At 36.2% G+C, this 25,256-nt stretch overlaps 2 long non-coding RNA genes across 2 annotated transcripts; both read left to right on the top strand.

The window, feature by feature from the left end:
* The first annotated feature begins 1,865 nt into the window (after positions 1 to 1,865).
* On the top strand, positions 1,866 to 6,032 carry LOC139734844 (uncharacterized). Its single transcript, XR_011711183.1, has 4 exons — positions 1,866 to 1,938; positions 2,526 to 2,576; positions 3,249 to 3,302; positions 5,897 to 6,032. It is a non-coding gene; the product is annotated as an uncharacterized lncRNA (long non-coding RNA).
* Positions 6,033 to 8,739: 2,707 nt separating this feature from the next.
* On the top strand, positions 8,740 to 11,628 carry LOC139734843 (uncharacterized). The gene is made up of 3 exons (XR_011711182.1): positions 8,740 to 8,815; positions 10,563 to 10,688; positions 11,534 to 11,628. It is a non-coding gene; the product is annotated as an uncharacterized lncRNA (long non-coding RNA).
* Positions 11,629 to 25,256: the final 13,628 nt, after the last annotated feature.

The raw sequence follows: 25,256 nt of genomic DNA, 5'->3' as shown, positions 1-25,256 counted from the left end.
TAACACGATAGTCTGACAACCTTTCTCCCCCTACACGTTATTTCACTTGTCTAGACTTTGTGTGCTTTAAGAGAGGTGTAACAACATGCAGCTGTTCGTCTCCCCCACCAAGAGTTCCTCTGCCATTGGGTATGTCAGTAATCTATCAAATCATCATTTATACATAGAAGAGCCTGCATCCAAAAGGCGCTAAATCCATTGCAAAACGATGAATTTAGCGCGCAATGGATTTAGCGCCATTTGGAAGCAAGCTCTTCATTATCATTATCCACGCCTTACTCTCTTTTGTTTGTTTGTTTGAATTATTTTTCTTCCAACACAATTTCATACATAAATCAAATTCTTTTCAGTAATATCACATAGAATATCAATAAGCAGATTACAATGTAGATGATTCAAAGAAGGAAAATTGATGTGTAAATCAATTCCATTAACAAAATATAACTCGTATTCGGCCAAATTCCGCAAATATTTACGCGCATACTGCGAAAACCCATGTACTTTTTTTTTGTGTGTTCTTATCTTGTGGTGGAAACATCGGTTCATTTTCCTTCTCTCCTCTAAGGATTTCAAATATGAACAATTCATGTCATGCTTTTGAAAAGTGTTGAACTTTCGTTTATGTGTATCTGCATAGCATTACTGTTACACCATTAGTCAGAGATACCATGATGTGTTATACCTCTTTGACATATAGATTGTGCAAATCAAACAAGAGACGTGGTGCCAACAGTGATGAAGATGACGACAGGTATGTGACGACCTCTTACTTTGTGTAAGATGTACCTGAAAGTTTGTACTGGATGAGAGCAGCATCGAAATGAAGCATGATAGTCTTCGAACTTCACTCTTATGCTTGCATTCTATTTCCATTTCATTTTTTTTTTTGCATATTTCGACAAAAACATATACAATTTCTTTGATAACAGAAAATAAGATGAGTAAAATTATGTGAAATGAAAGAGTGTATACAATAAGATTAGAACTTTACGATAAATTGTACTTTGGCATTGGCTAACGGGGGACCATTAATAAGGCGCTCATCTGGCAACGCGTGAATTTTAATACCCGTAGACGTCAACGTGTCAATATACTTACGTGGTGGAGCACTGATCTAATATCCTGCTGTCTTTAGTTGCCTATCAGCCTATGATTGTGTGCAACCAATTGAAGCGATTATCATTTAATGGCGATTAAAGGGTTCTTCATCATGTCCTTCATAATACAGATTCCACAAGTACAACCACGGTTCTACCGATAGTGACGAAGAGCACTCCAGGTGTGTGTAAGTTCAAATAAAGAAACGTAAATAAGCAAATGACATCTTGAAGCTTAATTTCCATCGGCACAATTTCATATTTGAGTCTAAGATTTAGGATTACTAGCAATTGCATTATTCACCCATTGACGAGCAAATTATATAGAGACTGAATTCGTAGTCGTGGTGTCTGTCAATAGTGCAACATCCCGGGCCACTCACGCACAAGTGTTTGTTCATGCCTATGATTCATGTGTTCATCTGCAATTACTTGCTCTTGATTAAAAACATATAATGTGAATGGGCAACTGGTAAAAAATAAGATGTAACTTGGGTACAAATGTTATGAATCGTACAGTACCAACATCCATGCTCTATAGAGCTGAAGTCAATGCAGGGATGAAATACACTTGTAGCAATAATTAGAACAAAAAAGTGCCTTGATCTGTTGATGTGCTCTTTTTTGATAAACATGTCCTTGCATTCATGCAAACGTGTCAGTATCTCACACCCTATTATCTCTCTTTCTGCATACATTACGTATCTTGAATATAAGCAATAGAATAATTTCATGAAAATAATGTATGGCATTCTTACCAAAGGGTTGTCAACCATGACCGATGATACGCCTTTCCAAAGCACAGGCACGACCGTACCGTTAGTGACAGACGGTAAGACAGGTATGTGTCATATTCTACATTTTGTGAGATAAGTAGATATGCAAACAACTAATTGAAACATTATTTAGCTTATTTGTTTTATCAAAACAATACTATATTACGCTGAGCTATCAAAAGTTGCTCAGAAGTATATCATATACTTATCGATCTGCACATTATTTTGATATGGATTTTAAGCTGTGGTGTCTGTTAATAGCTACTTCATGATTAAGAATGATTACGTCTTTGCGTTTGTACAAGAATAATCCACGGTGAATGTGTGTGTGTGTGGGGGGGGGGGGTGGAGTTTACGTTCACGTTTGTGTGTGTATGTACATTACACACTGGTTTTTATTTCCATAGGGTACTGATGAGGAAATAGAGTTGATCCATAGAGCTGTATTATTTGATCGAACTGTCTCATAGTATACTTGTCCACGAGCCAAAATGAATATGTCGGAAGTGTGGTGGGGTTTTTTATGTCTTATTCCGGGATTGGTTCGATGATTTGGTGTTAGTCTAATGCCAATTTTTACTTCCTTGTATAGTGCTGACATTGCACACAATTCACGACTTGTAAACTGTAATATCACGTTCTTATCACATAGAATATCCACACCACACAACAGACGAACCAAAAGTTCCAGATATGAAGACAGGTATGTGCTATCTCGCACTCTGAAAAGGAAAAAAAAATATAGTATTGTATATATATATATATATATATATATATATATATACAACATGTATACATATATGAAATGAAATGAAATATGTTTGCATATATATATATATATATATATATATATATATATATGTGGGGGGGGTGCTTGTTTATAATGCACATGTACTATAATTTTATTTCGCAGCAATTAAAGTCATTACTGGATTGGGAGTTTCGTGTTTGGTGAAAAGTTGATTGGATGGTATAGTGGTTACTTGATTTGGTACATCAGTTTGTATCTGATCCAATGTGAGCTTCTTGGTGCCATACTATGGCAATGGTATGTATACATTGATTATAACTGATTGTCGTACTAGATGGTACTTCTCAATGGGAAGAAAAAGAAAGAAAGAAAGAAGAACAAGAACAAGAACAAGAACAAGAAGAAGAAGAAGAAGAAGAAGAAGAAGAAGAAGAAGAAGAAGAAAGTGATATACGCTTTCGGAGTAGTGATGCATGGGCTTTATTTTTTTCCGGGATTGGTGGGATGATTTTGGTGGCGGTTTAGTGCCAGATTTGAACTTCGTTGTATATGTTAACTTCACCGGAGTTATCGTATTGTATTGAACTGCAATATATCTTTTTTTTTTCTCTTTTCATGACTTAGAATATGCATACCAGACAAAACCAGACGTACCAAAAGTGCCGGACATGAATACAAGTATGTGTAAATTTGTACTACGTGAAAACAACAACAACAAATCAAAACTATCCACATCATATCCCTGATTTCCCTGGATTAATTTATACATGTATATATGAAGAGTTTGTTTGCAAAAACCGATAAGTCCATATTTGTCAAATGGAGATATTTGCCATTAAAGATCAAGAAATATAAAGAGAATAATAAGAAAATGTTTGCTTCTTTTGACCATTACTTCAAAAATATACCTTTATATGTAGTGACCAATATATCATTTAAAAGGTATTATTTTGTACTTTAAGACAAAGACCGTACTTCAAAATCTTCAAAAATGGACGTATCGGTTTTTGCAAACAAACTCTTCATATATATAGAATATATATATATGTAGAAATTATATTGACTATATATATATATATATATATATATATATATATATATATATTAAACAATATATCAGTGGCCCGGGGCCACTAAGGATTGAATTTCTTGACCCGAACGGACAACCAGAGAAAAAAGTTGCTTTTACGTGAAGTTTGTGGAAAGTTTCCTTTCAGATCCTAAATGAATCCAATGTAGCGTCATCGCTGGATATAGCAAGAAGGCTACAAACCAAAGAGGCGGAAGGACATTAATTCCTGACAACCTTCACCCTATGCCACAAGCATTATATCTCTAAAATGTCTTTATACGCTTTTTAGTTGTCAAGGAAACAAACTCCATAGGCACGTCCACAGCAGCTGAGTGCCCAGTTTTTACTTAATGTCAAAGACTAAACATCGATATTGAAAATGTTGATGGAAAAAAATCCAAAACGTGTTACCGGTATATCACCAGCTTGTCTCACGTTACGTCTAGGTACAGGCAAGGGTACATTGGGCCGAATGCATAAATGCTAGCAATTGCTTGTGCTAGCCTTTTACTCGAATCCGCATGCATAAAAACGAGCAATTGCTTGCGAGCAGAAGCTTTTGCTAGCAAGTACAAGCAGTTGCTTGTTGCCCGCAAGCAATTGCTTAGAGACCAGGCATTTGCTTAAAAACGTATGTATAAAACATACCTTTTGCTAGTTCTTGCTTGCAATTGCTTACGATTTTCCAAGCTCTATAAAATGAGCTTGAGCTTTTGCTTAGCTGGGACGTTCCCTTTTAAGTATCATTTTCATATTCATGAAAGAAAAACCACACTTGTGAAGGAGTGGTATAAATCTACAAGAAATTACTCATAAGTAGAGTAAAAAACTTTTTCATTTCAACAACGGGAATGTCTAGTGGTTAGCACGTAAAATGTGATGAAAAACAGGTAAGATGTCTGACTTCGGTGGAGAGCAAAGAGACCCGCTCCACGTGCGATCTGGAAGATCCGGGCTGCTGTAAGCAGGGATGGGAATCAGCCAGTAATACATGTGTGTGTACACTTGTGTGTGTGCTTCTGTGTGTGCATTTATGAGTGTCATTTCATAGCTCTTCTGCTATGTCACCGTGTATGTCAGGAAATGTTTCCGCACACATTATGCCCTTTCAAATACGTGCTGCCACACTCCTTTGTTCTTGTGTTCGCACAGGCGTGACGACCCTTTTGTTGAAAACGCAAGCAATTGCTTGTGCGGGTCAAGCAAAAGGTATAAGCACAAGCAAAAGTTTATGCATATGGATTAAGCAATTGCTTGGGCTAGACCTTCTGCTAGACGAGCTTGTGCTTTTGCTTGTTTTATGCATTCGGCCCATTGTAAATGTACAAACTTGTTGCAAGCAAGGAACTCGTTCCAATGGTTGTAGCTCCATGGCAAATGTTGTAGTTGCATTAGATTTCCACTTGCCTTGACGTAGTTGAAAGTTAGGCAGCAAATTCGGATTGTTCTATAACAATAAAATCAACCGTAGGATTATGGACAAGTTCGATGATCGTCATACTTGGTGTGATACTACTTGATAAAAAAGAAATCCACATAACCCAAAATTGCAATTTGGATATGAGGACAATGATGTCAAAACTTTGAAATGACAAATTCCTTGCAACCAATTTACAGTGACGCCATTTTAGTGTAATCTGGTTTGATACTCAATAATATTTTGACGTGCTCATCCCGTTCATCGTTTAAAGGTACTATGCACCATTGGGAGCAGTGGTCTAAAAACAAAAAATGTTGAAATTATCTTATTTGGTGCATATTATGTATAGGTCAATTGTATCACAAAACATCCTACGACATAAAAATGTTGCAGATAAGCCTGAAATATTAGGAGATATCATTTTTTTCTTAATAATCTACATGATCTATAAGTGTAGACGGTTTAGTCTAGAAACAATGTTATCATATCTGTTGTTTACATTTTTTAAATATATTAAGCAATATTTGATATTGATTATACTAATACAAGTTTATACATTGGTTGTTTCTATCACTAACTCACATTTTAGAACTATTTTGAAGCACTATCAAGCTAGGTTTTTATTTCATATGCAAATTGTAGATAATGCCTTCAAAACTCGGGAAATTCTTACTGTCTTTAAAGGAATTGTTCTTTCATTTGAGATTCCAGCTTCAATGTCATCATTCCGTTTTGTTTGTTTGTTTGTTTGTTTGTTTGTTTGTTTTGTCTTGTCTTCAGTGTCTACCGAAGATGACACCTGGTGGTCACCGTGGACTGCTTGCAGTCGATCATGCGGGACGGGTACTCGGTTCCGCTATGCCGTTTGTAAACCTGAAACCAAAATTTCCGACTGCAAGAACGGTCGCAGTATTGCTTTGCAGCACCAAACCTGCGGACAATACAACAGTTGCAAAGGTTTGCTGTATACTTCTTCCTGTTAAATTGATTTCCGGATATGTTGGAGAACTTTGTTGTTTGTTTGTTTGCTTGCTTAATTTTGTCTCTTGTATACTACTTATCTATGTTCTGAATTTTTTTAAATGACGTGTTTTCGAGAAGAACTCCGAATCCAACTGTCAAGAAAAAAAAAATGGAACTATTAATTTCTTAGTGTACATAAAAATATATTTTTCCTTTACTCCCCAGCGTACTGCCGACGAGTCTGTCTAAATGGTGGAAGGTGCGTTGGCCCTGCAGATGAATGTCTGTGTCCACGAGGCTATTTCGGATCACATTGTCAGTTTTGTAAGTTTGTCGTTAGGTGTTCGTAACCATGAATATGCAAATTAGGTGAACTACTGATGCCATCAGCTGGTTCCATCAGCTTACAATTCTTACATTGGTTTATGCACAGAAATATCATTAAAAAATTCACCCAGCGGGCTACAGCTGCCCTCTGTAAAAGGAACAGGCTATAGTAGCAATGTTAAGAGAAGGATTATAAGAAGACTGTATAGCCAAAATTCACAGTGGGACAATGAGACATAAACACGACACTATTACAAGTGATGGTAGTATCAGACTCCATACTGCGAGGGACCAACAAAAGAATAATGTATTGGGCAGTAGACAAAACAATGGTGACAATGTATTATGGCCCACGTACAGAAACCTTTGTGGTGACCGTGCCTTCGCCTCCATTGTCCCCACCCTTTGGAATAAACTCCCTCTTCATATTCAGAATACCTCATCTATTGAATCATTTAAAATCCTTTGCAAAACTCACCTGTTTAATCAGTTGTATTTTTTTTTTTCTGGAGGCGCAGACAGTCAGTCACTGTATCACATGTGTTGTTTTTTCTTCTTTTTTTATGACTGTAATGTTGGTTTTGCATTGTCCTAATGTTGTGTTTTCTAGTATTTTTGTACGAATAGCACCAGTGCGCTTAGAAACACCAGTATAAAGCGCCATATAAGTGTAATAATAACAATGAAAATAATGATAGTATTAATAATAATAATGATGATAATGATAATAATAATAATAATAATAATAATAATAATAATAATAATTATTATTATTGTTATTATTATTATTACTACTACTACTACTACTACTACTACTACTACTGTTATTACGTGTCTACGATTTCTAGCATTGGATGAGATAAGGTTTTTAAACACGAAAATATGAATTAGATAAGTGTTTATGAAAATTGAATGTATATTTTGAATAATCTTCCCAGCATATTTCCGACGATTGTGTCTAAATGGTGGAAGGTGCGTTGGTGCAGGTACATGCATATGTCCACAAGGCTTCTATGGACCGCAGTGCCAATACAGTAAGTCATGTAATAGGGACGTACAAGCAAATTCATAAAATCATAGACATAAACAGCCCCGGGCCGATACTGAAATACTCCGTTAAAAAAGTATCGTATAACATGATTCAGGAATACTTAGGAATATATATACAAAGAAAAGGAGGGGTCGAATATCTACAAAGTAAAGCGATAACCAATGACCCTGAGATCTTATGTTTGGTAAATAACAGAATATTAAGACGTTTTCAGTTATTCCTGGTCACATTGAGCTTATCCATCGAATAACTTGATACTTACCTTGCTTTTTTATTCTATCAATCATTGCTATCATAAAGAAATACATAAAGAAAAGCTTAAATGTGTTTCATACAAACGAAGAGATTGCATGACGTCTAGTGTAAAATGCTATTGTGCGCAAATAATTATCCAATTAATAAAAGAAAAGACAAAACATGAATACACTGGTAAAGATGAGGGTAGTCGTACCTCAGTACCCGAACAATTAGGCCAATACTTGTGTGGAGGCAAAAGTTCCAATAATTTCTCGTTCACAAATAACAGTAATGATTCATGAGGCTGAAAGTGTAAGGTTTACCAAAATGAAATTGTTGTATATCAGAGTAAGGAAGAGGAAGTGGAGTATGAATTATCTAAAATGTTATTCGTAGACTCAAGTATATGATGGACTTGTCTCTTGACCCTTTCCTTTGGCTCATGTGTAAGGTTTAAAATACTGAAGTAAATTCCAGACTGCAATGCTTGTGTACCAATCAGCATACCATTCTAATGTTATCTCTTTAGGTTTACTGCAGTTTAATTCCAATTTATTTGTTACATTGTTAAATCAACGTTGATATCGTACAATTCTACGTTGAAAGTGATATTCCTGCCTGAAATTTCAAAGAATTCCGTTTGTTTGTTCCGCTGTCATTTACAGTGTCTGACTTCCAGGTTAATGTCAGGGCCAATGAAAAAATAAACCTAGACAATAATATCTACCAACATTAGTTACAAACATCCTAATTTTTCGTCAATCTACGGCGACATCAATTATTTTCACGGTTACCGTATGGACAATCACGTACATTAAGTTCGCGGCTACGATTGCAGTATCAGGACATATTAATAGGCCTACATCACAGAATGATTAGTCGAAGTTTAAATAACATCTATTGCATATAACTTTACAAACTCATATTATGTTTTGGACTTTTAGTTCTGCTAAAAAAAAAAAAAAAGATCCCTTCTAATATTGACACTACACACCACATGAACCATTCTCTACACCAAAATATATCGCATCTTTTATTTTTCCAGGCAAGTGTCCGCGAGGCTGTGCGAGAGGGTTTGTGTGTGTTGACTTTAACACATGTTTCCGTTACCACTCATCATGGTAAGTTCTCGATCAACTTTTGAAAAAGCAGGAAAGGGTATTGGCATTTATGCAATGTCATCGATTAATCGCTGTTTATTTGAGGCATTTGTATTGTTGTTTTGAAGCTAAAATAGATAATCGCGTCTTCTGACCTGTCAGGTTTAAAAATAAAAGTTATATTAAAACATGGTGTTTTAGAATAAAATCAATTATAAGATAATAAAATATACTAATGCTGTGGCATCAATCTGGAATCAATTTGGGGTCAACACCCTCGAATTGACAAGAAACCATCAAAAACATAGCATATATCCAAAAACAAGGTTAAATGCATTTTCTATGGAACCTTGCCTGGATTATGTGCCTCGCTTAGTTTTATATATTCACGTAAGATCTTCGGGTTTAATAAATAACAAGAAAAAAAAACTGCTGACAAGTTCTTTGAATGTGAACTGTTATCATTGCTATTAATTGTTCAATAGTCGTCCTGCAATTTTCTTTTTTATCATTGTAGTTTCTAAAGGCACGATGGCTGAGCATGACATTAGTGTTCTTTTTTTTTTTTTCATGTAACTCAGGAGTTTGGAAATGAAAGGATGAAAAAGTGGCAACCTTTAACCCACGTTTTTAAAACATAATCTATTGACTATGATTATCATTAATTTTATACCTCATATATAGAATCCTCTCATCTGATTGATTAAAAGTGGAGTCATGAAAATAGCTGTGCCCCAAATCAACTGTGCCCTGTAAATAGGTTTGGAGACAGTCGCGACCCCGTACACATAGATCGCTTATGTACGCACCAATGATACGACCGCCGCGCATTCCATCAGCGTGCTGTAAAAGAGACTAGCGGTCACAGGTCGCGATGAATTTGACCTTTCATTCACGTTCGCAGACGATTGACCTTTGCTTAGTCCTTGTTTAATTCAGGTAACCTTTTAACCAATCAGATAAGAAGAATCTATATTTTCGGTATATAAAACAAATAATGACAGCTTGACATTCGGGGCACAGTTAAAATTATGTAGGCCCTCGGTGATGTGAAAACCATAATTTTAACTGTGCCCCTCATAGCAGTCATTATTTGTATACTATAGCATCATATCGGAGTCTAGCAGACTGATCAATTAGTATAATTATGTTTTTAATTATAATGAATTGTCTTGAATTAACATTGATCAATGAGATTGTAACATCACATTAATGTCAGCCTTTCCATTTGTTAATGTGTGTGGGGTGTGTTTTGTTATAGATTTGGGTTGGGCTTGTCTGTTAAAACAAACGAACGCACACGCACACACAAGAAAAAAAAAATAACCCATTAACAACTGCACATATTAGGAGTGTGATAAGTCAAAGTTATTGAAAGGGGAGAATTATGTAAATATTTATGTGGATTGAGTGCATGAAGCAATATAAGTAGAGCATATGAGTTAGTTTGAGGAACTAGCCGGACACATCATTCAAAAGTTAAAGAAGTTTTAAATTCTCGGTGCCTCCATCGCTTGATGAGAAGACTATACAACAGTTCCTGACGTTACTACAAACTGTACATTCACTCAATTTACGCTTATACTTGGGAATTTTTCCCAATTAAGAAACAAATATACTCTTAAAAGGAGATTTGTCCTTTTTTTATCATTTAGATATTATATTTTCTTGTTAAAGAGGAGTAAACATATACACTTTCAGATGTGCTTGGTAAACTTCTTAAATTTTCACCAATCTCTCTCTCTCTCTGTGTGTGTGTGTTTTTTAGGCCTAACTGGTGCACATTTCAGTCATACAGACAAATCTTTGCAGTGACCTACGTGCAGCCGGTCATACAGAGATACAGAATATCATGCGGGTATCCAGAGTGGTTACAAACATGTGAATCGGCAAGGTACGTAGAACCGACTTGATAGTTTACTAATGCAGGCGTTGCACTGTCCCAAAATTGAGCAGAGACAGACGCAAATTCATCTCAGATCGCAGTAGCGGATCCAGGCGTGGGCGCACTTAATGGGAGCCCTTTAATTTTTGTTTAAAAAAAAAAGCAAAAAAAATGGAGGGGGGGGGGAGCACGCGCTCCCCCTTAATTCTGTAAATGGTCCGTCCCTGGATGGTATAAACTTTGGGTTATTCTTGAAACCATTTTGAGTCATCGTATGATGATGGGGTTTCTCCGAATCCGTGAGCGGTTTCAAAGTATTTAGCAAACCATGAGGTACCCCTAAGGTCTTGCAAATGTTCGTTCAAATGACAATTCTATGTTTGTATGGTGATCTTGTGTCAATTTCAGGGCAATATAACGCCACCATTAGGGAAGATTTTACTGGAATCACTCATCCCTTGAAATTGACACCACTCTTTTATTATTATCATTGAAATGGGGATCTTTGTTTGCCTTCGCCACTTATCAAAATCGACTAAATCTTTAACAAAGGAAATTGAAAATGTCAGGTCTACGGAAGGTATAATACACTAGATATCGTATACGCTGTTAGCGCATTATGTTGGAAAGACACAGAGAGCAAAGATTTGAAAGATAATTTGAATGAATGCGTTGAATAAATAATCATTTATCTTTCTTTTTTGTTTTCAGTGAGTAAGCATTTCTAAATCAAGTCTAACTTCTCATCATTTTGAATCAGCCGTAGATATTTATTATTCCCATTACTTTTTAGTAATGAAACATGAATAAGTATAGTGTTTACATTTCTCCTCATTTTTGCCTTCTAAATCCAGAGTGATTTACAGGATATACTACCGAACTAGCCAGCGAATAGCCTACAGATGCGCTTCCTATGGTTGAAATCAGCTCGGTGTGATCCAAACTCAATAGAAGTCTTTTGAAAATATGTCGTAATAGAATGTGCATGTAAGTTGTTGACGAAATGATATGATGCCGTAATGATTTACTCTCGGTGCTAGTTTAAAGTGCGAACTCTTTCACTCGGACCTTTGGAATGGAAATACATAATATATGTATATATATATATATATATATATATATATGACCTTCTACTACAAAACCAACAAAAAGTCGCCAAAGGATGGATTCTTACGGGCAAATTCTGAAAGAGAACTGAAAAAAGTGGCTCTGAAGTACAGGGTCTTTTCAAGCGCTTAATCTTTACTAAGCCGTTCTACCTCTGCCATGAATGGGACAAAAATATGATGTGAACCACTGTAGCAACAACAATTAAGGTATTATTGGATTAATCTGAAATTGAGCATGCTCTATCAACACATTTTGTCCATGATTAATGTCAATTTTCAAAGCAGTAGCATCATCCTTAAAACACTGAACTAGGGCTTTCTATAGCTCAGTCGGTAGAGCACTGGGCTAGCATCCGGAGGTCTCGAGTTGGAATCCCGATGGAATCCCATTTCTTTGTTAATTTTTCCACCTTCAAAAAGTTATCAGAGTTGAAAGTGAAGAGCGTCCAAAGGATTTTCAAGAAATTTAAGGGGCCTCCAAGAAAAACCTAATCATACTACTCTGCCAAAAGGGGGTTGTAGAAAAAAACTGCTGAAAACCCACTTTCCCATTCAATTTATAACCCCAAAGTCAAGAGTAATGTAGACTAAGAACAGCTCTTTCAGAAAATATGGAAAACTCAAAATTGACTTGGTTTACCCGTTTCACCTTTCTTGAGTCCTCACGTAAAATCGAGGGGTGCGACTTTTTCATGTTTTGTAGTGCACGGCCACATGTATATTTATGTATATAATATTATATTCCTTTTTTCTTGATGTATAGTATACCCTTCGAAACGAAGTTGTACACGAGTCAAAGTGTGTCAGAATGTGAAAATTAGCGTACATACTTGAAAATATACATTTACATATTTAAGAAGTCCATAATAAGGATATGCGTATGTACGAAATCTCATTTTGTAAAATGATGGTGAAGTTATCGTTTTTAAACGATATTTAAATTAGTCTGTTAGAAAGCAATATTGATGATGCATTTCAGTTTTGTTCATTCTCCTTCCACAGACATGGTTGTATATGAAGAAACAAATGTAATTGTCAACGCATTGCATTTTTTTTTTGTGCATGTCATGAGTTCGACACTCACGAATCATATACATGTATCCCACAAGTCGTACAGCCCATGACTCATACAGTCCACGAGCTATACAAGCCACAAGTCATACATCCCATGAGTTCGACACCAAGCAAACAAGGCGCGGGAGACTGACAAATTAAGCCCAGGAATGTAATGTCGAACTCGTGGGCTGTTTCTTATAACGTAGTTTCGAACTCATGGGCTGTATGACTCGTGGCCATATGATTCATGGACCCTTTTCAATGTCGAACTCGTGGGCTCCATGATTCGTGGGTGTTGGTCTCATGGGATAACCCCATACATTTTTATAAGAGACAGAACATTGTGTTAGGTGGAAAAGAAAATCAAGTGCAGTAGACAACGCATGGATCTTTTGCACAATATTTCCTAGTTGGGCTTTTACAGAAGTCCTCTGGACAAGATTTTGTACTCATCAAATTTCCCGACTGTGAAGTAGTGTTTTGATAACTTTCAATATGACTGGCCTATTGATGATTGGCAAGTTCATCATGGCGGACAGTTTTTAACAGTAGAGAAAAAAAAATTGATAATTTTTCTTTTAGTTTCTACCATTTAGATATCGATGTTGTTGTTGTTGCTGTTCATGGCTTTTGGCGAATTATTCCTGCAACTTATTGGTTTAGGCTTATGTGGTGGTTTCTGTAACTTTTAATTGTTGTATAGAGATCAATTTGTCATTCATCTTAACATTTAAAGCCCAGCGAAAACGTTCTGCCATTGACTCGACTGAACTGTCTCATTTTTACCTATTATAAATACAATGAGAATCCTGGTTCAATTTCACCCATGCGTCTTATACATATACTCCAGCTTTTACCCATGTCATGAAAATTATCCATATATCATATTACATGTATATATACAAACAGCTTTTGCACGTATATAATTTCAGTACTTTTACGCACCTTGTAACAATGAATAAAAAAAAAATAAAAACGAAGTCAATCGATTTATGTTGAAATTAGATTGAGTGTTGCAGTTGTTGTTATGTGTGTGTTCTGAACGTTGGATATTTTCATGTCACGATGGTCATGAGCCGTGATAATCTCTGATCGGTTTCGATCCGTTATTACTGATAACCACTTCCATCCGTGTTTTACAAATCCCTGGTATGTCTACCTATCATCGTTACTCGACACCTAGTGCAAGATGGGGGGGGGGGGGGGGAGGGGGAGGCGGATACAACAGGTAAGACATGTTTTACAGCAGGATAGGAACATGATAGAGAAATATAGAAAACAAACACGATAAAGAAAAACGAAACGAAAATTTGGGGAGCTAATAAATTCATAAATTCCCACAGAGGTGTGCTTAATTTTGCTGCATGTAATTACCTTTCCGTATAGGCAAATCTGGCCACGAAAGCCATATACATGTATAGCTAAATTTTGTGAGGATTTTTTTTTTCGTCAGACGTTGGTTCCCAATGACGTAGACTTCAATTGCCTATACTCTTTAATGAAAAAGAGAGATAACAATAGATTACAGCCAGTCACTAATTCTTGAACACTGCTTTTAAAAGATGACACAAAATACAGTAGCGGTTGTCGCGATGACCATGTAGACAAACACCTGTACTTACTGCTGTTGTTACAATTTACAGTCACAATACTAACAAATGTTTTTCGTCATGTCCGCGATGGCCTATGACAAATGGACATCTCCATTAGTGATTATTACTCAGGTCAATTATCAATTTACTACAACATCTTTTAAATTAGAATGGAAAATGTACAATCCCCCGACAGTATACGTCGTTGGTGTAACGCATGCACCGTTTCCATAAGGTGATACCAATGGCTACTGCACACAGGTATAAGGGGCATGGTCCAACTCTTGTGTGCTCATTTATCAGTTCTGCACTTCCCCTTAAAGCAGACGAGTGGTGTAAGGAGTTTTCCTCAGAACTCGGGGGGTAGTAGCTACCTGTACCAGGCTCAAGGTTCTTAATGTACTATAGTGTGACAGACACTTAAGTGATCCGTTCCTACAAATATTAAAGACTTCAGAAGCAACAAACTGTCTGGGTTTTCCAGCTATAGTCATCAAAGTATCGTTCAGGAGGGGTGGTTGTCAAATCCTGCTTATATTTGTTTAATGTTGTACGTCAAACGTTATTTACGCGCCGTACCTGCAGGGGTCGGGACACGGTGTCTGATTTACCCAAATCGTGCAACCGTGAGCGACCCTTAAAATTGCAGTACGCTCAACAAGCAAATAGCACGTGACCTCTAGATTGGTGTCCACAGTACAAACTAACAGATAAAAAAACAGGACAATAGCTAGCTTCTACTAAATTACGATGAGGCTGTGCGGGTATTTTGCAATTCAGTGTTAGAAAGAGATTATATCAAGACCAAGTTGTGTGCATGCGGGGCATGTGCGTATTTTCCTGAGATAAATTCCTAATATTCATCGTCATAGTGGAACATGGATATAATACCTTTGAGGCATGTGACGAAAGTGTAGCTTTTATAGAGGAAGCTATGAATGCAACTCAGTTGTAACATAAAAGTCAAACTTGATTACCTGTGACCTGTGGTTTCGGATTAAAAAACATTGAAAGGTACGGAGACAGATTGTCTGGCGGGCGGAAAGATCATGGCACAAGATGCTACCACACTGACGTTGGTTGTCGTCCTTGTGATGACCCTGGTGCTGTCTTATGGAAGAGGTAAGAGATTTCCTGTCTTGTGACGGAAGTACACTACAGAAGACAGAAATTTACTACTGGAAAGTATGTTTATATATTGGTGTTTACGTGTCTACATGTATTTTTGTGTTTAAAAGTTGGTTTTTAGTTTCTGTACTAGAGGAAACTGGTGTTCATTTGTGTCTGTAAACTTGACAAACACACACACACACACACACACACACACACACAGATAATTATAAAGAACAAATTATGACACATTAACTGGTAAGTCTTATGGTGAGGTTGACTGTCTCAATCCACCCCTTCGGGGTAATTGTGCCATCACGCCAAACCATGACGTTTTTCATAATCTTCTGGATTTTCCCATGTAATACTACGTAGGACATAGGGAAAATCCAGTCCAAATATAAGTATTCTGTTAAATAGGAAGATATTACGAGTTCAAAGGTACAATTTTGATCGAAATCGGATGAAAAATAGGAAGTTATGACATTTTGAAGTTTCGCTATTTTTTTTGGAAGTTTTTGAACAGTCAATATGAATATGCAAATAGAAAATTACCATTTATGATGTAATCCCCTCACAACTTGCCTTATAGTTTGCACATAAAATTCTGAAATTTCCAGTCTTCCAATCAAATGCAATTATGCCTGAGTATCAAATCCTGGTATACCTAACTAATCACTATTATGAAGCTATTAAACCAGGAAAAACATCATGTTTCTGACTTCAATAACAGAAACATTGAATTTTCGTCATTTTTTTTTTTGTACACGATCAACGGAAAATTGTGAGGTTATGACATGGTTGGCTCACTCATTTGCATATTCAAATCTACTGTACAGGAACTATTTTGCAGAAATTAGCAAAACTTCAAAATGTCATGACTTATTTTTCGTCCGATTTCAGTCAATTTTTTATCGTTGAACTCGTAAGATTTCACTCTTTTTTTTCGTCAGACCAACTTATATTTTGACTGGGTTTCCCCTTTAATAGTTTCATCATGACAAACAATTTCATATCTCTTTCTTTTTTTTCATATTCCCTTTTATTTTGTTCATGTTATACTACATGATATGGATGGTCAATTTGACCCACACGGGATAATCCGAATCAGATTGCAAAAGAATAGATTCAATGTATGCATTGCGTTCAGCTGAAAATATTGAAAGACGGTATTTACTTTTAGATTTCTCGTCAGAATATCCATGTTTCTAAATTTCATTCCACAAACGATGAATTGGCAAACTGGTCTATACGTGGACATATAAAAAAAATGCACATTTTCAACCTTTACTATAAACATTAACAGTTAAGGTAGCGTAATAACTTGAAATGAACTTACACAAAGCAAAACTAACCAGAGTGAGACAGTCATCACAAGAGTGCTATACAGTATCGTGGACATAGGCGCCGGAAGTGGGGGGGGGGGGGGGGGGGGGGGCAGGGGGGGCGGCCGCCCCCCCAATCCAAAAAGTGGGGGGGCAAAACGCATTTTTGCCCCCCCAAAAAGCCCCCCCCCCCCCCCCCAAAAAAAAAAATAATAATAATAAAAATAAATGAATAAACAAAGAAAACAAAATAAATATGTATATATATGAATAAAAGGGAAAAATATGGCTACAAACGGCAGATTTTGGACTGTAAAATGTCAAAATTTTCAAGCTCGCTCGCTTCGCTCGCTCGCATCCAGCAGTTGAGCCCGGTGCGCCTCCCCTTTAATTTCTAAAGCGAAAAACATAGCTACGACGGCAGTTGTTGGACTCTAGAATGTCAAAATTTTAAAGCTCGCTCGCTTCGCTCGCTCGCATTGAATCGTTATGCCATTCTCCTAATGTTGCTGACAGTAATTGCCAGTAGTTGCGCCCGATGCCCCCACCCCTTAATTTCCAAAGCGAAAGATAAATATAGCTACAAACGGGAGTTTTGGGACTGTAAAATGTCAAAATTTTCAAGCTCGCTCGCTTCGCTCGCTCGCATTAAATCGATATGCCACTCTCCTAATGTTGCTGCCAGTAATTGCCAGCAGTTGCACCCGATGCCCCCCTTAATTTCCAAAGCGAAAGATATAGCTACAAACGGGAGTTTTTGGACTGTAAAATGTCAAAATTCTCAAGCTCGCTCACTTTGCTCGCTCGCATTGAATCGTTATGCCATTCTCCTAATGTTGTTGCCAATAATTGCCAGCAGTTGCGCCCGATGCGCCGCCCCATTAATTTCTAAAGTGAAAGATATAGCAACAAACCCCAGTTTTGGGACTGTAGAATGTCAAAATTTTCAAGCTTGCTTGCTTCGCTCGCTCGCATTGAATCGTTATGCCATTCTCCTAATGTTGTTGCCAATAATTGCCAGCAGTTGCGCCCGATGCGCCCCCATTTATTTCCAAAGCGAAATATATAGCTACGATTAAAACTGCAGTTTTGGAACTGTTTAGTAGAATATCAAAATTTTCAAGCTCGCTCGCTTCGCTCGCTCGCATTTTATTGTTATACCATTCACCTTATGTTGCTGACAGTATTCAATTTGTCGATCGTTTCACACCGTCATTCCATAATCCATGTAAGGAAAACTTACAATGTTCCTCAATGACTGCGTTGTTGAATGTATCACATTCACTAACGTATTGTAGTCCCATTATTGCTCACGCACACACGCACACACGCACAAGCATACAGACCGTCAAAATTACTTTATGGTTCCCCCATATTTCGACCCACCGTACGCCACTTTACATATATATATATATATATATATATATATAATAGATGTGTGTGTGCGTGTGTGTGTGTGTGTGTGTGTGTGTGTGTGTATGTGTATATTGTGTAACATATGCATGGTCTAATCTTGAGCCCCCTCCAATGTTTGCCCCCCCAATCCAAAACTGCTTCCGGCGCGCCTGATCGTGGATACAGTTTGTAATAATCGTTGAGATATTATCAGATAGATTCTGACTTCAAGAGTGCGCATTAAACTCATGTATCTTAAAAGATAATAATACTTCGTGAAAATAACGGTACTGTGGCGATAACACGGAGTGGTTTATACATCTACCATATTAAAGAGAGACCAAAATCGAAGGGTCGTTGGGACTCTAACTAAAGTTTTGTATTCTTTCCATTTAATATTTCCTAACAAAAAAATTTCATATCATATCTATAGTGCATCTGGCAGGAAATGACTCATATTCCACTTGATTATATCTACTTCAGGCGTAATAACAAACGCAATGTGATGGCATTGCCATACTATGTCTTCTTCTTCTTCTTCATATTAAATGCTCAAGAGGAAATCTGCAGGATATGAAGCAAACTTGTAAAAGAAGGCATGAATATGGACCCATAAAAGTTTGCATATACTGCTCTTCAGTAAACATGTGACGATGGCAGCCACCAACTGGTACAAGAGCATATAAATACAATTTAAGGACCAATGATGCCAAAGTCTCCAATATTACCCCGTAATACGATGTGCAAATCTGATAACAGGTGTTTACTTTTACTTCAGAGTCACCCACCGACAACGGCTTATCAAAGCCGTTCCTTGTCCGGACACAGTTAGCAAGTAGATATTTGGCAGTAAGTCTTACATATAAACCTATATTATATATAAGATTATATACATGTGAAGATTTGATGAGATGATGATGATAAAAAGGTTTATGTAGGTTTTTTTATATATGTATGTGTGTGTATATGTATGTATATGCATATATATAGGCCTATATGTGTATTTGTATAATTTATTATATTTTAATGCGGATTATTGTATTAATACTGTGGATGATAACTACATTACTGCTGTTATTGTAACACAGAAATAGTATTATGTATTGATTTTTTTAATTGATTGATCACCGGTAATATTTGATATTCTATGTGCGATATGGGTTGCAATAATGTAAACTCTAATATTGTTGTTTTTTACCCCCATGTACGTGTCTAAACCTGCCATTCGTTTTGAATGAAACGGTGGACCTGGTTCTTTTGTATACTTGTTATTCTCACACTTTCTTGAACTTGAATAAAGTCATGATTAAACAACAGTATATAGACATTCAACTTGGTATTCCTTACGAAATGCATGTATATATGTTTGGGAAACACAAATAACCATGTACTCTCTAAAAAAAAATCGAGTGAAAATTTTCACTCTAAAAAGAGTGAATACAAAAAAGAGTGAATTTCGAGTGAAATTGGAGTGAATTTGGAGTGAAAATGAGCATTTTCACTCCAAATTCACTCGAAGATTCTGGAGTGATCCCTGACGTCACTCAAAAATGAGTGAAAATGAACATTTTCACTCAAAATTCACTCCAATTTCACTCGAAATTCACTCTTTTTTGTATTCACTCTTTCAAGAGTGAATATTTTCACTCGATTTTTTTTTTAGAGAGTATATGTGACCCTGAACCTCAAAACAAACAAAAAGTCGCCAGACAGGAATTTTCAGTTAAGACCATATTCTGAAAGAGCAGACTTTAAGCTTTAAAATGATGTATAGCTCAAATCAAATGGACTCTCCTAACCTATCTAAATATTGGAAAGAAAGCACAAACTCAGGAAAAGTGTGAACTGAGAAAAGAGGCTCTGAAGTACAGTGTCTATTCAAGCGCTTAATCTATACCAAACCGTGCTGGCTGTGCGATGAATGGGACAAAAAACAGGAAGTAAACCACCAGAGTAACAACAATGAAGGCATTATCAAATTTAACTGAAATTAAGCATACATCATTAACACATTCTGTCCATAATTAATGCCAACTCTCAAAGCAGTAGCACTATCCTTTCAAAAGTTATTTGAGTTGAAAGTGAAGAGTGTGGACAAGGTTTTTCAGAAATGAAAAAGGGATTCTAAAGACACACCTAATCACACTATTCTACCAAAAATGTTCGAGATAAACTGCTAAAAAACACACTTTCCTACCCGTTTTATGATACCAAATTTTAGCATGATGTAAAAGAAGACCCGCTCTTTCAGAAAATATGAAAAAGTCAAGTTCGGCTAGGTTGACCCATTTCACTTATTTTCAATCCTTACGCAAAATCAGTGTGTGCGACTTTATGTTCGTTTTGAGGTGCATGGTCACATATGGACATGATAAATACATATGCTAACACAGTTATAAAGTGGCAAAGCTATAGGAACTGCATTTAAAGTTCGCAGTCCAGGAGCGGAACGTTATCTTGCTTATGATTTTAACTGTGGCGTTTAATCAGGAGGTCACGATCACTACATTAAAGATAATGATTAGTTTGACCCTGACTTCATGTATGGGCTGCCACGTGATTTTCAAAGGAAAATGTTACATTTTCTGTGCCCGTATGGTGACATGAGCATGAAATTATTCAAGAGCAATGGAAAGATAAATCATTTTTGTAATTGATTACAATAAATTATTCATGAGTATTTTTCATTCACCTGCTCCCTCCAAGAATTCACCAAGTTGTAGTGCTAAGTTGTCACTAGTCTCCGGCAAGCAGTATGGTTGTTAAAGTTTACTTTTACTTTTAATACAGTACCGAAACGGCCTATTGAAATAAATCATCTTTCCTTTTATTGGGAGAGTATTCCAGAGTAACTGAACATTCAAACTCACTGATTGATAATATATATATATATATATATATATATATATATATATATATTGTAAATAGACCTGAAATAGTTAAAAGGGCAGGGATTATAGTTACAGATGTAAGCGATCATTTGCCTGTGTTTTGTCATTATGATTTAGGTAATATTGAAAGTCCTGAAAAGATGAAATATTCATGATGAAATTATTATGATATCATTTTGCGAAAAGTTAAGTGAGATTGATTGGAACACAGTAATGATGTAATGCATAGTAATGTTGATGATCAATTCTTTGAATTTATGAAAGTGCATGGTAACCCAATTGTATAATCAGTGTTTTCCATATGTTGAAATTAAACGGAGGTGTAATCAATATAAAAAACCATGGTTTGATAATACTCTTAAGAAAATGTGTAAAAAGAAAAAAAATGTATTGCATTCTAATTATCTGAAGAATCCAACGGAGTATCGAAAGGCTGTTTATATTGCATATAGAAATAAAGTTGATGCTGATTTAAGTCAAAAGAACCGAAATTATTAATGTGATAAATCTAAGAATGTTCACAATGATATTAAAAGTACGTGGAAAACTATAAACACGCTTCTTTGTAGGTGAGGGAAAAAGTGCAATATCGCATTTTTTGCAACCGAATTGGCAATTTGTGTGTGACCAATATGGCATTGCTGATACATCCAATGTATTTTTTTAGTAATATAGCTCCAAAAATTGTAAATACTGTACCGTATACCTCTTCACATTTTACAAAATTTCCATCCCCAAGTGATCATCCTCACTCTGTGTTTTAAGGCCTATATAAACGTTTGTGATATTCTCGAAGTTGTACAAAATGTCAAAGCGGGTAAAAGTCCTGGATATACATGATATGATGATATTGATAGTTATTTTATTAAGAGGAGTATTATTGTATTTGTAAATCCATGCAATATGTTTAATACATCATTAGAGGATGGTGTTTTTCCAGTGTTTAAAAATAGCAAAATAGCCGAGGTGATAAATATCTTTTGACAAACTATAGTCCTATTTCTCTTTTATCTGTTTTCTCGAAGATATTTGGAAGGTTGATATATATTGATGAAATTTTTTACTTGAAAGATATTTCTTATATTCGAAATAATTTGGTCTTAGATAAGGGTATTCTTCATACATGGCTTTGATGGAATTATGTATAATAGCACAGTCTTTCGAAAATAAAAAGATTTTGATGTGATTATTTTTAGATTTGTCTAAAACTTTCGATTGTATGGATCATAGCATTCTTATAAAAAAGATGGACATATATGGTATTAGAGGAACTGCATTGAATTTGTTTTGGAGTTATTCATCTGTTCATGTGATAGCGTGCAATACGTGTCCATAAATGGTATATCGTCTACTTATCGTTGTGTTAATATTGGTGTTCCTCAGGGATTTTTTTCTTTTTTTAAGTTTCGGTGCCGGCATCGCTGGATGAGAAGGCTACAAGTTTATGACGTCACAGCGGGACAATGATAAAAAGATGATATTCAGAGAATTCAACATGGCAATTTTCATGTTTCTAGCATAATGATTGAGAACTTGATTTACCTCTTTCAGGAAGCAGGGGGAATAACATCACCCTTCATATGTCAGTATGTACCCCCAGACAAAGTTTGGTTGTCATAGCAGACATCAAATAATAGTCATCAGGGAGATCTGATACCGGTTAATGATCACGACGTATACATCATACAATAACGGTGAATGTTGTGAGCTACAGTATGTGCTGCGATACATTTTCATCACCATTCCCAACGCGCCGTATAGCATAACTACAACTATATGCAATTACGCATAACATTCATGGATGAAAATGCAATTATGACGTGAGTAAAAAACAAAACAAAGCAAACCAAGCCAAAATGAAACAAAAACAAAAACTAAAACAAAACAAAACAAAACAGACCGTGCACTTTGATCGCATTGTTAGGGCTGAAAAGCACCTTTCAATTTCCTTTTTATTCCAGGATCATTTATAGGATGAGATCAGAACAATTTCACCTCATCCCCTTTCTCCTTAACTTCACCTTTCTTACAGTGGAAGGTGCGTCGTGCCCCAGTGGATGGATCAAGAGGCCGGACGAGTACGAGTGCTACCAGTTTGTGACCGATACCCAATCGTGGGACGGAGCACGGGCCTACTGCGGCATTTACGAAGGCAGTCTGGTATCCCTGAACGAGCCTGGAGAAAACGTATGTTTCCATTCACCAGTTCACTCCTCCCTCCATTCATTCATTTGTTATTGATTGATGTCTTATTGCTGTCAAACCTGGAACTGAATAGGCGTAAGAGTGTAAATGTTTTAAAATGATTATGCTTTACAAATCAGTCGTGCAAATACAATAAGTTTGTACATGTGTATGCATTTGACACTACTTTATAATAGACAGTTGAACAACAACATTCAAAACGTAACAACTCTGTCAAGTCCGCTGTATCAGTAATGTTTATGTTAGATCTCATATGAAAATAAGTGAAATCATGATTACCATAATAAAACATCAGGTCAAATTTATTCAAGTAATTGTGCATTATAGATTTAGGGGCCAAGCCTACGAGTACTCAAAGATCATGAAAGATTATGTCAGAAGATCAGACGTTGATTTAGTGTGATTGGAATTATTATCGCGGATCGAAGATTCCATGAGTAAAACTACTCTGAAACATTTCGTAATACTTCGAAATACATCCCCTTATAAGTGATGATAGAACACCACAATTGATATTGTTTTTATGGAGCAAATTAACCATATCTTTTAATTATTCAGACTAATGACATCTCTTCGATATAGCTTACTTTCAAATCTAACGGCGATGTCAAGGTTTTGCAAACCTAGAGGCATGTAATGTATGAAGGGAAAACCTGGCAAGTGATAGGAAAACTGTTTGAATCAAAATCTGTTATGAATACATAAAGCCTTTTACCAAAGTTCGCTTCGGTGAAACAATTTGAAAATGACATGAAATGGTATGCATATTTCAATTTTGTTTCTTAAAGAAAGAACAAAGAATACATGTTATGCAATATGTGAGTATTGGCAAACAACTCTCTACTTCAGGGATGGGGTCATCTTAGGTTATAATTTGCACATTTTCAACTATCACGATGGTGGCACATGCAGACCGGTGATATAACAACGTGCTTTTTGTGAGTGTGTTTTGTAAAATCATGTGTTGGTGTGTAAAGTCCAGAGATATGATATCAAAGCATACATGTCGCATGTTCTGTTTGTTTGTTTTTGTTTGCTTGTTTGTTTATTTGCCTTCGTTTTCTCCGGTCTAACATTTAGTGCTAAATTGATCTCTGAATGAAACATTCCAGTTGTCTTTTTTTTTCATCTTTTACTTGCAGGAATGGGTGATTTCACAGATCTCTGGAAACCAGGATTACTGGATTGGATTGGTTGATAATGACGGTCTTCTTCAATACTCCTGGAGTGATGGATCGGTGTATGACCCTTCCACTGCGTAAGAGAATCTCCTGCCATTCAGAAAAGAAAAAGCTAGAGGGAGAGAAAAAAGACTACCGATTGTTGCAGCAAACACGTATACTTCGGGTGGAACTTTTTAACAGTAATACCATCAAAGTTATTTCCTAGGTTTCAGATCTCCGCTTGATTAAAAAAGAATGTTTTCATAAAGAGATGATTATTTAGATCCTAATATTACCATGACTATATACTTCGTAAGTATAGATCCGATCTGTTCTTTCATTGTCTATGCAAGCTGATCACATTACTTTTATCTTTTGGAATTTGGCAGTACAATGTATTTGGTCACTCACCTACGGTATTGTCTGAGCGACAGTGACCTATAGTTTGACTGGCCATTTGGCCCCTGTATGGGACTCCGATAGTGTAATTCTTATTCATCTGACTGATTGCTGCAAAGAAGCAAAACTCCTTTTGTTCTCCTTGACTTCTTGTCAGAGTCTATTCATCTATCTATCAGATCAGTGTTTAGTTTGTGTGTATAACCTTTCCTTTCAATTTCTCCGAGACAAACATTTCTCATGGCGATCAAATCTCATTTGTTGACAAAACTAGTGTTACTAGACAAGTCAGTGCTAGTGAAAGGGAATAAGTGTAAAAATGTAACATCTCA

The sequence above is a fragment of the Diadema antillarum genome, unplaced genomic scaffold (assembly GCF_040938485.1).
Source record: "Diadema antillarum isolate AM-2024a unplaced genomic scaffold, OU_Dant_1.0 seq00000550_RagTag, whole genome shotgun sequence".
Classification (NCBI taxonomy): Eukaryota; Metazoa; Echinodermata; class Echinoidea; order Diadematoida; family Diadematidae; genus Diadema; species Diadema antillarum.
The sequence above is the reverse complement of the archived record's forward strand: the minus strand, read 5'-3'. Positions and strand labels throughout refer to the sequence as shown.